Below are 13442 nucleotides of genomic sequence, written 5' to 3'. Positions count from 1 at the left end.
CAAGCCTCAGTAGGCAGCCAGCATATTGATGCTTCAGACATATGCTGTCATTCTTACGTGATATTCAACTTTTTCCCCTGAATTGGGAGCCAAAGCTGGTGCTTATATACAGTYTGAGAATGATAGGAGCAGAGCACATGAATGTTTGCTTAACAGATTGATTCATCAGGGAGGACCTGGGCTTCAAAGGACCATGTCAAACATCCATTTTTGCTTCCCTGARCAACAGGTGACCAATGTACAAGATCCTCAGGAATGTGATTAGCTTATTAAGACTTTCATTAAGATTATATCTTCCAGATCTGCTGTTCTGAGATCAGATCAATTTGTTGCTGAAATTCATTCTCATTTTAAAAGGCAAGGAGAAAATTCCTCCAGGAAAAGGGGAAGCGACCCACCTAGTGAGCAGTCTTCTTCTAAATGACAAAGAAGTCTTAAAACTGAGAAGTGTTAAAAAAAGGAAGGAAAACATATAAATTTTGAGAATGGATATCAAGGTATAAGGAAGAGCAGTCTCAAATACTGCAGAATATGAAAACATCATAGTGAATTAATTTTCTAAATTATATTTTGAAGGTTAAGTATTTCTTGACTTGATAAGGCTCTAATACTGGTTTCAGTGTCATTTTTGTGCCTCATGAATTCATTTCACTTTTCACATACTCTTATTTCAAAAAAATATGTATTACTGAGAGATTTTTGAAAGCATTTCTGGAAAGTTCTAAAAGATTATACAAGAAGAGTAAAAGTTAGTGTTAAGGGACAGTGATGTATCAAGTTGATTAGCTTATTTTACATCTCTTTATGCTTCAATCTAAACCCAGGACTACCTCAGTCTGCCTGTGATGACTGTGATACAAACTTCTGCCATAGTGACTTATTCTGAAGTTGCTTGAATTAGGAGGCAGTGCTTTGGATCTATATTTCTATGGATGAAATACAGCAGATTAAGTGATTCTGAGCTGCTAACCTCAGTCTCTATCCTTCTATCTGTTTTAGAGCTCTTGTGATTCATTTCCATTCTCCTGAAGTCACAGAGAAAGGACAGACGGTTTTAATTACGATCACCAAAAAAAAAAAAAAAAAAAATCTATCAGGCATATGGAGATAACAGCCCAGAATTTTTACGAGACCTTGGAGAAGTTAGCTTGCCAGAATTTGAAACCCTGGAAGTTGACTTATTTTAGCTTGGGAGAAAATTTCCCGAGTCTCTGATTTKTTTTTTTTTTTCCCAGGAGAATCTGATAATAAAATTACTAATACGTGACCTTAGCTTAGAAATGAATGAGAGAGAAGAGGTACAGATAAAAAGAGCTGAAAAATTATACATATTTATAACAAGTAATTACAATTTTTTTCAACTGTATTTTAAAGCCCTTTCTCATGAGACTTGCTTGAAGTTCTACTGGGTTACATTGAAGTCAGTGAAATTTTACTGTACCAGAAAGGATTGGGTCCTTAATAACAARATTGTAATCATTATAAATTATTTCCCGAGTAACACATGATTTAATTGCTGGAAGACTTTTTGAAAGCTTAATATTAGGTGCAAGGTGGGTTGGTAAGAGGGCAACTGTTTCCTCATATTCTGCTGAGYGATCGAGACTTTTTAAAAAATACATATTTGATAAAATCTTATTATTTTTTTTTCCTAATGGTAATGTTAATAATCAAAATATCACTATTCCCAAAAGAAGCATCATAGGATTATCGTATTCTGCTGCTGAATGACTTAGTTTTTGATGTCCACTGGAAACAGCACCTGCTGACAAGACTTTATAAACACAGTTAATCTGAAAATCATTAAAATAACTCAGTTTGAAGATACATTTATCTTTATAAGAATAAACTTTATGAAGAATACCAGATAGGCAAAAGTATTAACACTTCAATCTGCTGAACTTAGACCTTCGTAATTTCAACTTTATTTTCCATTTGATGTATAGGTGCTGCCTTAAAGGTATTTGAATGATATATTTTAATTATTTATAATCCTAAAAATGCAGTGGAGGCAGAAACAGCCTGTAATGAAGAGACACCAGAAGYGGACGGTTCAGTTCATAAAACTTCTTTCATTCATTAATTTTCATCTGGAGTAAATGTGGGGGGTGGTTCACAGAAAGCACAACAGTGAATGAGTGTGAAACAGTGAATCCGTTTGAGGAAGTCATTACTCTTCCAAGCAACACGCATCATCCCCCACCTTTCATGGGCTGCCTTTTATGAATGAATGCTGCTGCTTGTTGGGAGCATGCTGGGGCTCCTTTTGGCTTTGGGGAGAGCCAGGTTAGGCTCTGACATAACAGATTTCCCACCAGCATCTTGCATGAAGTAGACTTTTAAGGACCAGAGTGGGGTTTTGGTTTTTGGTGGTTTTTTGTTTTTTTTTTTTTTGGTTTTTTTTTTTTTTTGTGCAGAGAGAAATAACCTAGCAGCAGTAAATTATGAGCAATCACAATCATTGGCCATTTGGAGTAATAACCAGTTTATTAAGGGAGTCATTTACAAAGGTACTGCTATTACAGCTAACTTCTAAATAAATACACAAAGACTGATTTCTTGGTGCCGCCAAAGTCTTTTCTCTTCCAACTTATATTTCTTTCACAGACCTGCAGGCTATATCCGGAGCAAACATAATATGTGGGTTTTACCTAAGCCCATTTTCCCTCACTGCAAATAACTTCAAGGAGAAAGGAAATAAATTACTAAAGACTGAAAAGAGCTACAGCAATACTGCTTCTTGGATAAAAATCTAGAAAACCCAGATTTAAAAATTCCGCCAAATTCGGAAGTTATTATTTGGGGCCAAAGTCTTGCATTTACAATAACTTAGAATACTGGCTCAAGCAGGTGCTTTTTTGGAAAGAGGGACTGCTGGCCACCTTCTCCTTCACAGCTGAAGTGAGGCACAGTGAAGATGCAGAGGCAAATTTCAGGTGAAGCAAATGATTGCACAGCTCTTTTAACACCTATGTAGGGCTTKGGGAATTGGTGAATCAGCTGGGTTTACAATTTGATTTTGCCTCCCATGTGGAAAGCTGTCATCCTGTTCATAAAGATTGAGGTGGACTGTATTCATCTTGTAAAACTGTATCTGTAACTTTGTAAACTCAAAACTTGTCATCACATTTTTCCCCTTAAAAGGAAACATTTAAGTACTTCCCCACAATTTGAATCAATCCTTACTAAATGGTCGAAATTCCACCAGTGAACACCAGCAGTGTTGACTGAAATCAAACCATAGCAAATAGTGCTCAGCTTTGACAAATTAAACTTATCCAACCAGGACAAAACTGGTATTACTTTGAAACCCACATTWGTTCACTGTGCTCTCCTAACAGCCCAGGAGTTAAGGAGCTCTCTGTGCAATTTTTTCCATCCATCATGCATATGATCTCTCTAAACAAGCAGGAGTAGAGTGTCTTCTGAGGACAAGAGACCAGCAACCAAATTGCTATTGAATCATTTGAACTGTGAGCACAATGAAGCCTAGAGCTGCAGCCATTTGGCAAAGAGCTTTATGATCTGTTGTGCTATGGCATGGGTTTCCTGAGGAGATTTGGCTTCATCATGAATGCTGGTGGCCACTGCCATCACAGTATGATTGAGGTGCAGATAGAGTAACAATATGGGAGTGGCATTGGGAAATTCAGATTTTTTTTTTCTCTCCTTTTTCAACTTATTTTTCCACTTTCATGTGTTTTTATTCTGATTTTGAGGACAGAAATAATCACACACTTACCCTGTAATAATGTAGTAATCTGTCATATAAATACCCTGCCATTATATGGTAATTATGGTTTCATTAAATGATCAACAGCTACCATGTTAGCCAAGAATAATTACACWTTTGTGCCCTGTATCTTAAAGTGTTCTCAGCTCCCTTTTTTTTTTATTGAAAAGGGGAAAAAATGTTCCCTCGTGAGTAAGATCACAATTTGGCCCAATGTGTGCATTTATTCAGTATGACTRGGAATGCCACAGTCTCTTATTTTGACTTTATTCCACAGCATACCAAGGCCCCATTTAAGGGAACTTCACCACAGCTATTATGGCTGCACATTTTCAAAGTTTCCTGAGTAAGGGGCCATTCCACATTATGGCTTTTTTTCCTTTATACTTCCAGTGCCAGTTTATTACTTCCCAGAAATTCAATAACTCAGTAGTGTCTGCAGTACAGCTCTCTGTCTGTACAACCCAGTTTAACATTTGACATTGACCCAAACAAACTGGTAACTTGAAATTTTCAGTGATTRTCCTCAGCTCTGAGTATCTTCAGGTAGTCAGTAAAGAGAAATTCTCCACTTGCAATTTTTTTTCTCTTRGTTGAAATTTGAGATATTGGACATAAGGACCATGTATTACATTCATTGGAGAAGCATTAACTGATACTAAATAGACCAGTGCATGTAGATCTGCTAAATTTTATTATGTAAACACAGTTAAAAAATTTACTGTTTTAATTGTGCTTTTTCCTACTGTTGACCTTTTAGCACAGCTGCATGATTATTCATTACATACAGCTTTTGACCATTCATTGAAACTATTTTTGTCAATAGCACGAACATTCTGGATAAAAACATGATGAGTGAATTTAGGGTGCAGTATGGATGCCTTTTCATAGCCTGTTAGGCCCCTGAGCCAGTGACACAGAGCTGGCAGACCCTGAAGGAGACCAATGGACTCTGGGAGTGGTAACTACAGCTCAGGATCCTTGGGTGGCAAAAGTGACAGCAGCCCATCTATGTTTGGGTGCTGAGTTTTGCCCTAAGATTCTGATCATAGTCAACCCATCCTCCTCCTGTTCAGGCAAGTGGTGTGTTGGAGACAGGAAACTTCATTTGAAATTGGTACCATAGCTCTGGTTCACTTTACAGGATCAAGATTTTGTTTTCTAAGACATATTTGTAAACACTGGATGGAGAAGAGGGGAGGAAGGACAGGAGGGAAAGGAAATGCYGCCAAATATTTTTGTTCTGCCAAGTCCATACTTTTGCAGGCATTTTATAAGTTTTGGATACACTCTTCCTCATCAACTTTCCCTTTTCCAGCTCTTACTGAAGAGCCTCTGTTGTAGTTCTTTTGACTTATTTGTCAGCATTTTTCCTTCCCTTTTCCTATGTAATTGAAATTGTCAGTTCCAAAATTTCAGAGAACCTTCTATTTCCTACATTCACAGGCTCTGATTCATCGTGACAACTTGAGCCCATACATAATTTGACACATTCATTAAAATTACACATAAACTGAAATAATTGAACATGTGCTTCACAGAATATTTTCCAAAGCATTTCACCTCACTAAAAAATAAAAAGGGCAAGGTTATTGCAACACATASTCAGCACTATTTCCTTGTGTTTGGAGTGGCTCTAGAAGAACCTATTTTCCTTTTAGATAAACACATATGAAGTTTACATTGAGCTAAAAGTAAGCAAAATTTCAAACTCAGTACAAACACGGTGGTTGAAGGCTGTCATCCTGAAATGTAGACTTTCATCCAGTGGAAAACTATTTCTTTCCTCCATATCCTTATGTTAAATCATTATTTATTTATTTTAGAGAGACAAAAAGTCTCCCTTTTGGTGATGCAAGTAATCTATCCCAAATTAATAGGATAGATCGGATTTTTTAAATCTCAAGACAGAATCTGGATGGGATTGAGTACTGAAGTCTGATCATAATATGCTTTATTCAGTGACAGTGCTTGTCCTGTGAGTACATGCCCCAAATCACYGCAGTAATCTGTTCTTAGAGCATAGCACAAAGTGTTGTGTACCTTTTTTATTGATTTGTGTTTGTACCATGTCACCCTTTCAGGTGAGATACAATAAATTCAGTAAGAAATAGGTATATCCCAATGTGATCTTTCAGGCTGTCCAAGTCCAAAAGTCTGTTGTTGCTATAAAAGCCTGAGAGGTAGTTGCTTCTTGAAAATTAATGAGTGGAAACACAAGCAAAGGAAAGAGGTGTGCAGCACAAGAGAACAGAGAGAATGCACATGTAATCTTTAACTTTTGTAAATCATCACAGATGCCACAGGTTATGAGACACAATGAAGTCCTGTGCATATTGCTGAAAAAATAAGGAGGATCAGAAAACCCAGAGAATTTCTAGAACTCAGAGAGATGTTTGTCTTCTGTTCCTATATTCCACTCAATCATAAGCCTTATCTTTAGATACTTTCAGGGCATCTAAAACATATTTTCCAAGGAGAATTTATTCCAAGTCTCTGTTGTGACTCTACATGTATAAAAAAAGGGAAAACTCCGACAACATACACAAAAATGCAATCAAGAAATTCAAAGCAAGATTTGTACTCCCCCTTCCCACTTAGCACCCAAGAGAGAAAACCTGACTGTTGAGAGGGGAAAAGCAGCTCTATCATGTTTTATTTATATATTTATTTATTTTTAAAAAGCTTTACTAAGAAAGGGAATAATTTAATACCAGGAAACATACAAAAGAAAGATGACCACTGATACTATATGCAAGTAGAGCATACCCAGGTAACTTGACCTATATTTTAAAATATATATATATTTTCTGTCACTGACTGTACAGTACAAAGGCTTTGGTCTTGCAACTGAAGCCCCAGGCCCATGTGGAACCCTCCTGGCAACAGGGTCTGCAGATGAGCTCTGGGGTGGGAGACAAAGTTACTAACAGAACAATTAGATCTCTATGGATGGGTTAATTGAACTTTCTGGATCCTAACACGTTGACTGTTTAAAAATAGCTGAATATTGCAGCTGTACAAAATTTGCATATTTCCTTTTTATGCATCGGCCTTTTTTTCCTTTTTTCATGTATGGCTTGCACATTTAAAAGCGAGCAAGTATTCCGGATTTTATTGAAGCAAGGGAAACATCTAGAGATATAACAGAAGTGAGGGTAAAACATAAGAATGAGGTGAACAATGATACAAGCTTTGAACKTGAAAACTTTTTGTGTTGTATTTGAATGCCTTGGCAACAAGCCTTGTGATATGTGTACAGCCCACATGGGCAGTTCAAAATGCAAATGGTGAGGAAGCAAGGACACTTTCAAATACATTTAGTCTGTCATGTAATTTGTTGTGAAAGTATATATTACAGGAAAAACAAGCTTTTAAGCAATTCTAAAGTGAAAAATCATGTAAGGTAATAAAATTGTTCGATAAAGCTGAAAATAACGCTCTTTGTACTTAACATTACCTTTCAGGGCTGTGCCAAACAGGTTTTGTTTTTACCTGTATTTATTTGTTCATTTTTGCTGTGTTTTTGAGAGGTTTTGTCATCTTTTGAAAGAGTCATCCCTTCCGAAATGGGAAAACCTGTTAGTGAAGAATATCTCAAAAGGAAAAAGTTTTGAAGTGCACATGAAAGGCACTTGAAGTGTGACTGCTTTACAGGCTTACAGATCATGTCAGGTGAAACCAGGCAATGTTTAACAAGGTAAGCACAAATCCTTGTGGATGGCCCTCCATGGCTCCTGCCAGCTCCAAGGACTGGAATATTCTTCTCAAGTCTCTGGATTTCAGGTTATCGAATTTGCTGTGCTTTTTCTTTTGAGTTTCCTCAGGTGATTGTCTATTAGAAACAATGGTCACTATCATTCTGTTTTCTACCTCTGACAAATATCTTATTTTTTATTTTTCCCTCCAGCTATACACACTCAAAGATAATTTATGTTATAATATCAATAACATTTTAGGTTCCCTCCTTATACAATTACCTCCTTGGGAGACTCTGAGACTAATGGGTGTTAACTCTGCAGTACTCCTTACAAGACAATAGAAGAAATATCAGCCCTTTAGCAGTCTCAGTAGTGGCATCTCACAAGACTTTCTTAGTACCCCAAATCTGAAAATCAGCCAACAAGATGGTGCAAAATCTGATTTTCATTTACAAAGCATCAATATGCGTTTTTCTCCTCAAGAGTGAGCAGTCTGGGGTATTACATCTAGCAGTACTACTGCTACTACTGCCACCTTTATCATTTAAGAGAAACTTTTGCTGTTCTGGGACAGCTGGGTACCCACTCAGCCAAAAATGGATCCAGAGGAAACAGAAGCATCATGTAGAGTAGTACATTTCCTGGTATTCAATCCCAGCAGCCACTGCATTTCTCAAAATTCTGATGCACTACCAAAGCTGGTTATCCTGACACTCAGGACTTGTTTCCTGAAAGGTGCTGAAGATCCCCATTCCTCACAGAAGAGAGTTTGGGTTTAATGGAGCATAACTATGTAGTCAGTAGCTAGAACCAATAATTTTTGTAATAAAYTGTTGCTAGACCATGAAGAAAATTAGTAAAATAACTGTTGAATCTGAAAACCTAGAACTAAGATCCTGTTTGAAAACAGCTGTTCCTTGCCTTGCATGATGTCTCCTCTGAAGCCTTTTCCTCTGAAAAACCAGTAACTATGGGGGGAAACCCTCTCCTACCCCAACCCCCAAATAACCAAAACCCAGCCAAAACCAAAAAACCTAAAGAAGCTTAACTTTCTAATATCTCTAATGCCCTGGATGAAGCAAAGAAACCAAACTCAAGATCTGATGCTTATGATCCTGTTAAGATGTGCTGTAAAATACCTGGTGTACTATTGGAATTACTGCTGAGTTCCCCCAGTGTAACATCTGATTAGGAACCTTGTCATAGTGGAGGTAGCTGGATTGGATCATGAATTTTGGACCTTTTTGTTTGAGCGTGACATCAAAGCAAAGCCATTATTTTTCCTTTACCAAGTAACAAAAAGGTTTTCTAGTTGCAACTCAGTCTATCTTGCTACAGAGCAGGTTTTTCCAAGGTCACGGGGGCTCAGGCTCTTGAGTCTTACTTTCCAAAGTGGCTTCAGCTTATAAAAGCCCCTGAAGAAAAATCAGTGAGATTGAAATGTCATTTGAGTGTGAGACCACAATCTCTATTATTTACAAACATCGCAGTGGATTTAGTGTTAAACCCTTGCTTTTACCTAYGGAAGTCCCGATAAAACTGCCAGCTGATTTCTATTTTCTTCCATTTCTTTGAATAGTAATGTCTAAATTTTAGACAGTAATGTCTAAATTTTACCACTGTAAGGTGGTTCTTAAGATGAAGAGCTCACAGGTTGTCTTTGTTCCACAGAACTCTTGAGTAATCCTGAAGAAACTGTTTACTCCATCCTTCTTCACGGTAGAAATCTGTCCTTCTTGTAAAGGATCTAGTGATGTTAAATTTTACCTTCTCAGAGTGATGAATCTGTATGGAGAAGTCATACAATGTGGAGAGTCAAACCACGGAAAAATCTACAAACACATTTTACTTGAATTACATCCCTGACTGCAAGTGTAGCCTTCCATGCCTTGTGCACTTGTCTTTGCCAGGAATGGAGGAAGCTGAGTGAGAATTCATTTAATGAAGGATTTAGGAACAGGTAGCTGGGTCCCTGATGGTCTTGAATAGTAAACACTAAATGACCTTATGCAATGAGACAAATTAAATTAATTCCTTTCATGTCTATTGTCTGCACCCAGCCTTTCTCTTCTCATCTTAAAAGAAAACAGGTCTAATACCTCCAATGTAAAACAAAATCGTATATCATAGTTAATTAAGTAATTGCTCTAAATTGCCATAACTAACGGATGCATACCTAGGTATGTTCACATTGTGAATCCACAGAAAAGGACGTAAGGAATTAAGAAGTTTTAAATGGAAGAGAGATCACTAGATGAATTACTTTACCCTAAATATTGTAATTGGCCTCTCTTACAAGAATGGATATTTTAAAATTCCAGAGATGATAAATGAAGAACTTCATTAATTTAGGTCTTTACCCTTGAAGGAAATATCTTTTTTTATACATACAATTTATTTCCCTTCCTCCCCTCCTTTCTGCTCTCATCTTTTTGGCTGTAGACACACAAAGCAGTATCATTGTGATCCAGGATTTATTTGAAGAGATTTCATCTGGAATGGAGTCAAGCAGAGCAGTGGCAGGGGAGCTTTTACAGATTATGACCTGTAATCTCGTTAATACTCTGAAACACAAAGATCCAAATGTTGAGTAATTTTGGAAAAGATTACAGCCTATGTGGCTACATGCCCTTCTGACAAGACATCCTGGAGGCCAAGAGGAAACTAGCTTCTCAAAAGTCCAACATGAGATAAAATGCTGCTTGTATAACAACTGACACTTAAATGTAGTATTTTCAACAAGAGCAACACAAACTTTAAATCACAAGACCRTCTCTTTGTTCTCTGTCACCTTGCACAATGTTTCTCCTGGCAACAAAGGGCTGCTCAAGCCCTAGCAAAATAAAATTTCATCCAGTACTGCTAAAGACAGTATGCAGTGGCCATTAAAACCAGAAGCTTTTAATCTCTCTTTTGGAGTTCATCAGACAGCAAACTGGTTCACTGAACCTGGCTCAGGTCCTCAGCCCTTGAGTAAATTTCACACTCTTGTGCAAAGCTAATTATAGACTTAAAAGGTACATTTAGCATCTTGAGCTTGAAGACCCAGAAAAATGTCTAAAAAAAAAGTGCTGTGACTAGATCAGAAGTTTTTCATTATTGTAAAATGAAATACTACCAAGATTAYTATGGTTTGTTAGTAGCTCCTTGTGCAGACCATGCTGAAGAGAGATTTCCTGGGATGGCTGTATATTTTTAAATGGTGTAGAGGCTCACTTTGAAAGGCCTTCTGCCATGACTGCTTGAGAGCAGGTGGCAGAACAGCAATAGCTGTGAAGTGATCTATCATTACATTAATTCCTTGGTCTTCTCCTTCATCACAGAATCATTGAATCACAGAATACGCTGAGTTGGAAGGGACTCACAAGATCATAGAGCCCAACTCCTGGCCCTGGCCCAAGAATCACACCATTGTCCAAACACTTCTTGAACAGAGATGGGCTTAGTGACCCCTTCCCTGGGGAGCCTGTTCCAGTGCTCAACCACTCTCTGGGTAAAGAATCTTTTCCCGATATCCAACCTAAACTTCCCCTGACTGAGCTCATGCAGTTTCCTCAAGTCCTGTCACAAGAGTGAAGAGATCAGCACCTGCCCCTCCTGCTCCCCTCACAGGAAGTTGTAGCTGCACTGAGGCCTCCCCTCAGTCTCTCCTCTCCAGGCCCAACAGACCCAGTGCCYTCAGCCTCTCCTCTTAYGGCTTCTCCTCAWGGCCCTGCCCCATCCTTGTGACCCTYAAGGAAATGGCATGAAGGTGAGTCAGGGGAGGTTTAGGTTGGATATCAGGAAAAGGTTTTTMAGCAGAGGATGTTTGGGCACTGGTACAGGTTCCCCAGGGAACCAAGCCTGACAGAGCTCAGGAAGCGTTTGGACAATGCTCTCAGGTACACGGTGTGATTCTTGGGGTGTYCTGTGCAGGGCCAGGAGTCGGTATCAGTGATCCTTGTGTGTCCCTTTCAACTCAGCGTATTCTATGATTCTATGGTTCTGTCTGAGGAAAGCTTCTTATAACCTCAAGTTTTTCTAATTGAAGTTAATTTGTGATTTTAAAAGTACAGTATTTCTCTACTGTGCAACTCCAAAAGCAGACAGAAAGCCTTTTGAACTTTCCAAAAGCCAGTAGCCATGCATCCAAAAGCCAGAGTTTGCTGCAAAGCTAAACTACCTTCYAGTGGCAGCCCTGCCTACAGATTCAGAGAAAATATTTCCTTAATTTCCATTTTCGTAACAGGTCCAGTTCATTATCTACTTTTTTCAAAACTGTAAAACTGATGGCAATTTTTAAAAATCAGGAAAACTTCTTTTCTTCCTCTAGTCTATGAATAATAATATGGAGAAATGAATTTGATTATTCCTAAAATCTTGGACACAGTAGCTAGAAAGAATCAGTTCTCCCTTCTATCTTCAGTAAAACTGGATATAATTAAAACCATATTTATTAAAATATACTTGATTTCTGTCAATTGAACAATTAAAAAAAATTGAATTTGAGTGATCTAAAAAAATATTTATCAAGATGTTTTGCTGCTGGCTTACTGGAAGGAATAAACTTTTCCTTAAGGAAAATAAAGTACAAATGCACAAGACAATATTGAGTGGTACAAATCCAAGCTTCCTGTGTGCTCATTTAAATCATTCCACCCTGAATTCACTCTTTCCAGTCTCTGTGCTTGTGGTAGTAGAGTTTTCTGGCCTTCCTTTAGTTTCTCAGCATCTTTGTGGTAATGGTTGTGCCTAAAAAGGGAATGAAATGTTCCAAGTGACTTCACACAGACATGCCTAGGGCCTGATCCAAGCCTATTGACGGTGCTGGAGTCCTTCCATTTGCTTCAGTGAGCTTTGAATTGGTTATTTTATAAGGATGTTGCCTCCTGGCTTCCTGATGCCATAGACATGCACAAAGGGGCCATATTTGCAGTGGTCCTTTTTTGTACTCTTTCAAGCAGCATCTGCCTATCTGGTTTGCGCTCATTATAACTTACTGTCTTGTTGAATTAACTGGTTTAGGTAGTTTTCTTCGATTTAGGTCATTAGGAATATTGTACTAACTACCATTGTGCTACCATTCTTTTTCTTTGGTAATTTAATCTGATTTGATTACTTTCTATTAACAAATCTAGTTTTTCTATATTTCCTTTGCCATTACTTCTGGGTTGCTAACAAAAAATATCTGTTCCTCCCAATTCAACATATTTTATGAAAATTCTTACTTTGTTTATTGGCACTCTGGGGTTTTGAATTAAGTCAAACAAGGCCTTGCAAAATACAGATGCCTGTGGTAATCTGAGTTTCTCTTTCCCAGCCACTGTTTTTTATCCTGTGTATACAGTCATCCAGGTTGCCATATCAAGTGATAACTATCTTCCAAATAAAAGTAATCTGAATTTTATAAAACCTAGTAGCAAATAGAGCTTAATGTTTTATCAAAATCCAAATACAGTACAGCCAGCACTATAAACTTCACTTCATGTTCCTCCAGACAGTTTCTTATGGACTTTCTTAGCTTGTCAAATAAGGACATCAGTTATTCTGTCAGAGAAAAAGAATAAAATCATGTTCAACAGTTAACTTTTATTAGTTTTAAACTCACAGTGAGCATTTTGTATGTATGACTGTTCAAACATCTGTATGTTTAGTGGCCCTGTTCCTCCTCTCCATGGCATACAAAGTAGTCACTCTTTGAGCTCAGAACATTTTTGAAAGCTGAAATCCCTTCCCTTCCCTTCCCTTCCCTTCCCTTCCCTTCCCTTCCCTTCCCTTCCCTTCCCTTCCCTTCCCTTCCCTTCCCTTCCCTTCCCTCAATCGTGTATGTCTCATTTTATCAGTAATTAAAATGCATAACTGTGGAAATTACACAATTTCACACTTTAACTCTTTTGGTACTGCTAGAATATCAGTCGTCTTAAACAAGCAGCATGGAAGTGCTCACATATATCCCTTTTTCTGTTTTTCAGTCTTTCCCAATATAAGTTACACCGTGCCTGTCTGTTTTAATTTTTATGTGTTCTTCC

This window comes from Malurus melanocephalus, unplaced genomic scaffold (assembly GCF_030028575.1).
Source record: "Malurus melanocephalus ecotype Western Australia unplaced genomic scaffold, MMel_1.1 scaffold_0, whole genome shotgun sequence".
Lineage (NCBI taxonomy): Eukaryota > Metazoa > Chordata > Aves > Passeriformes > Maluridae > Malurus > Malurus melanocephalus.
Note: the sequence above shows the minus strand (reverse complement) of the source record.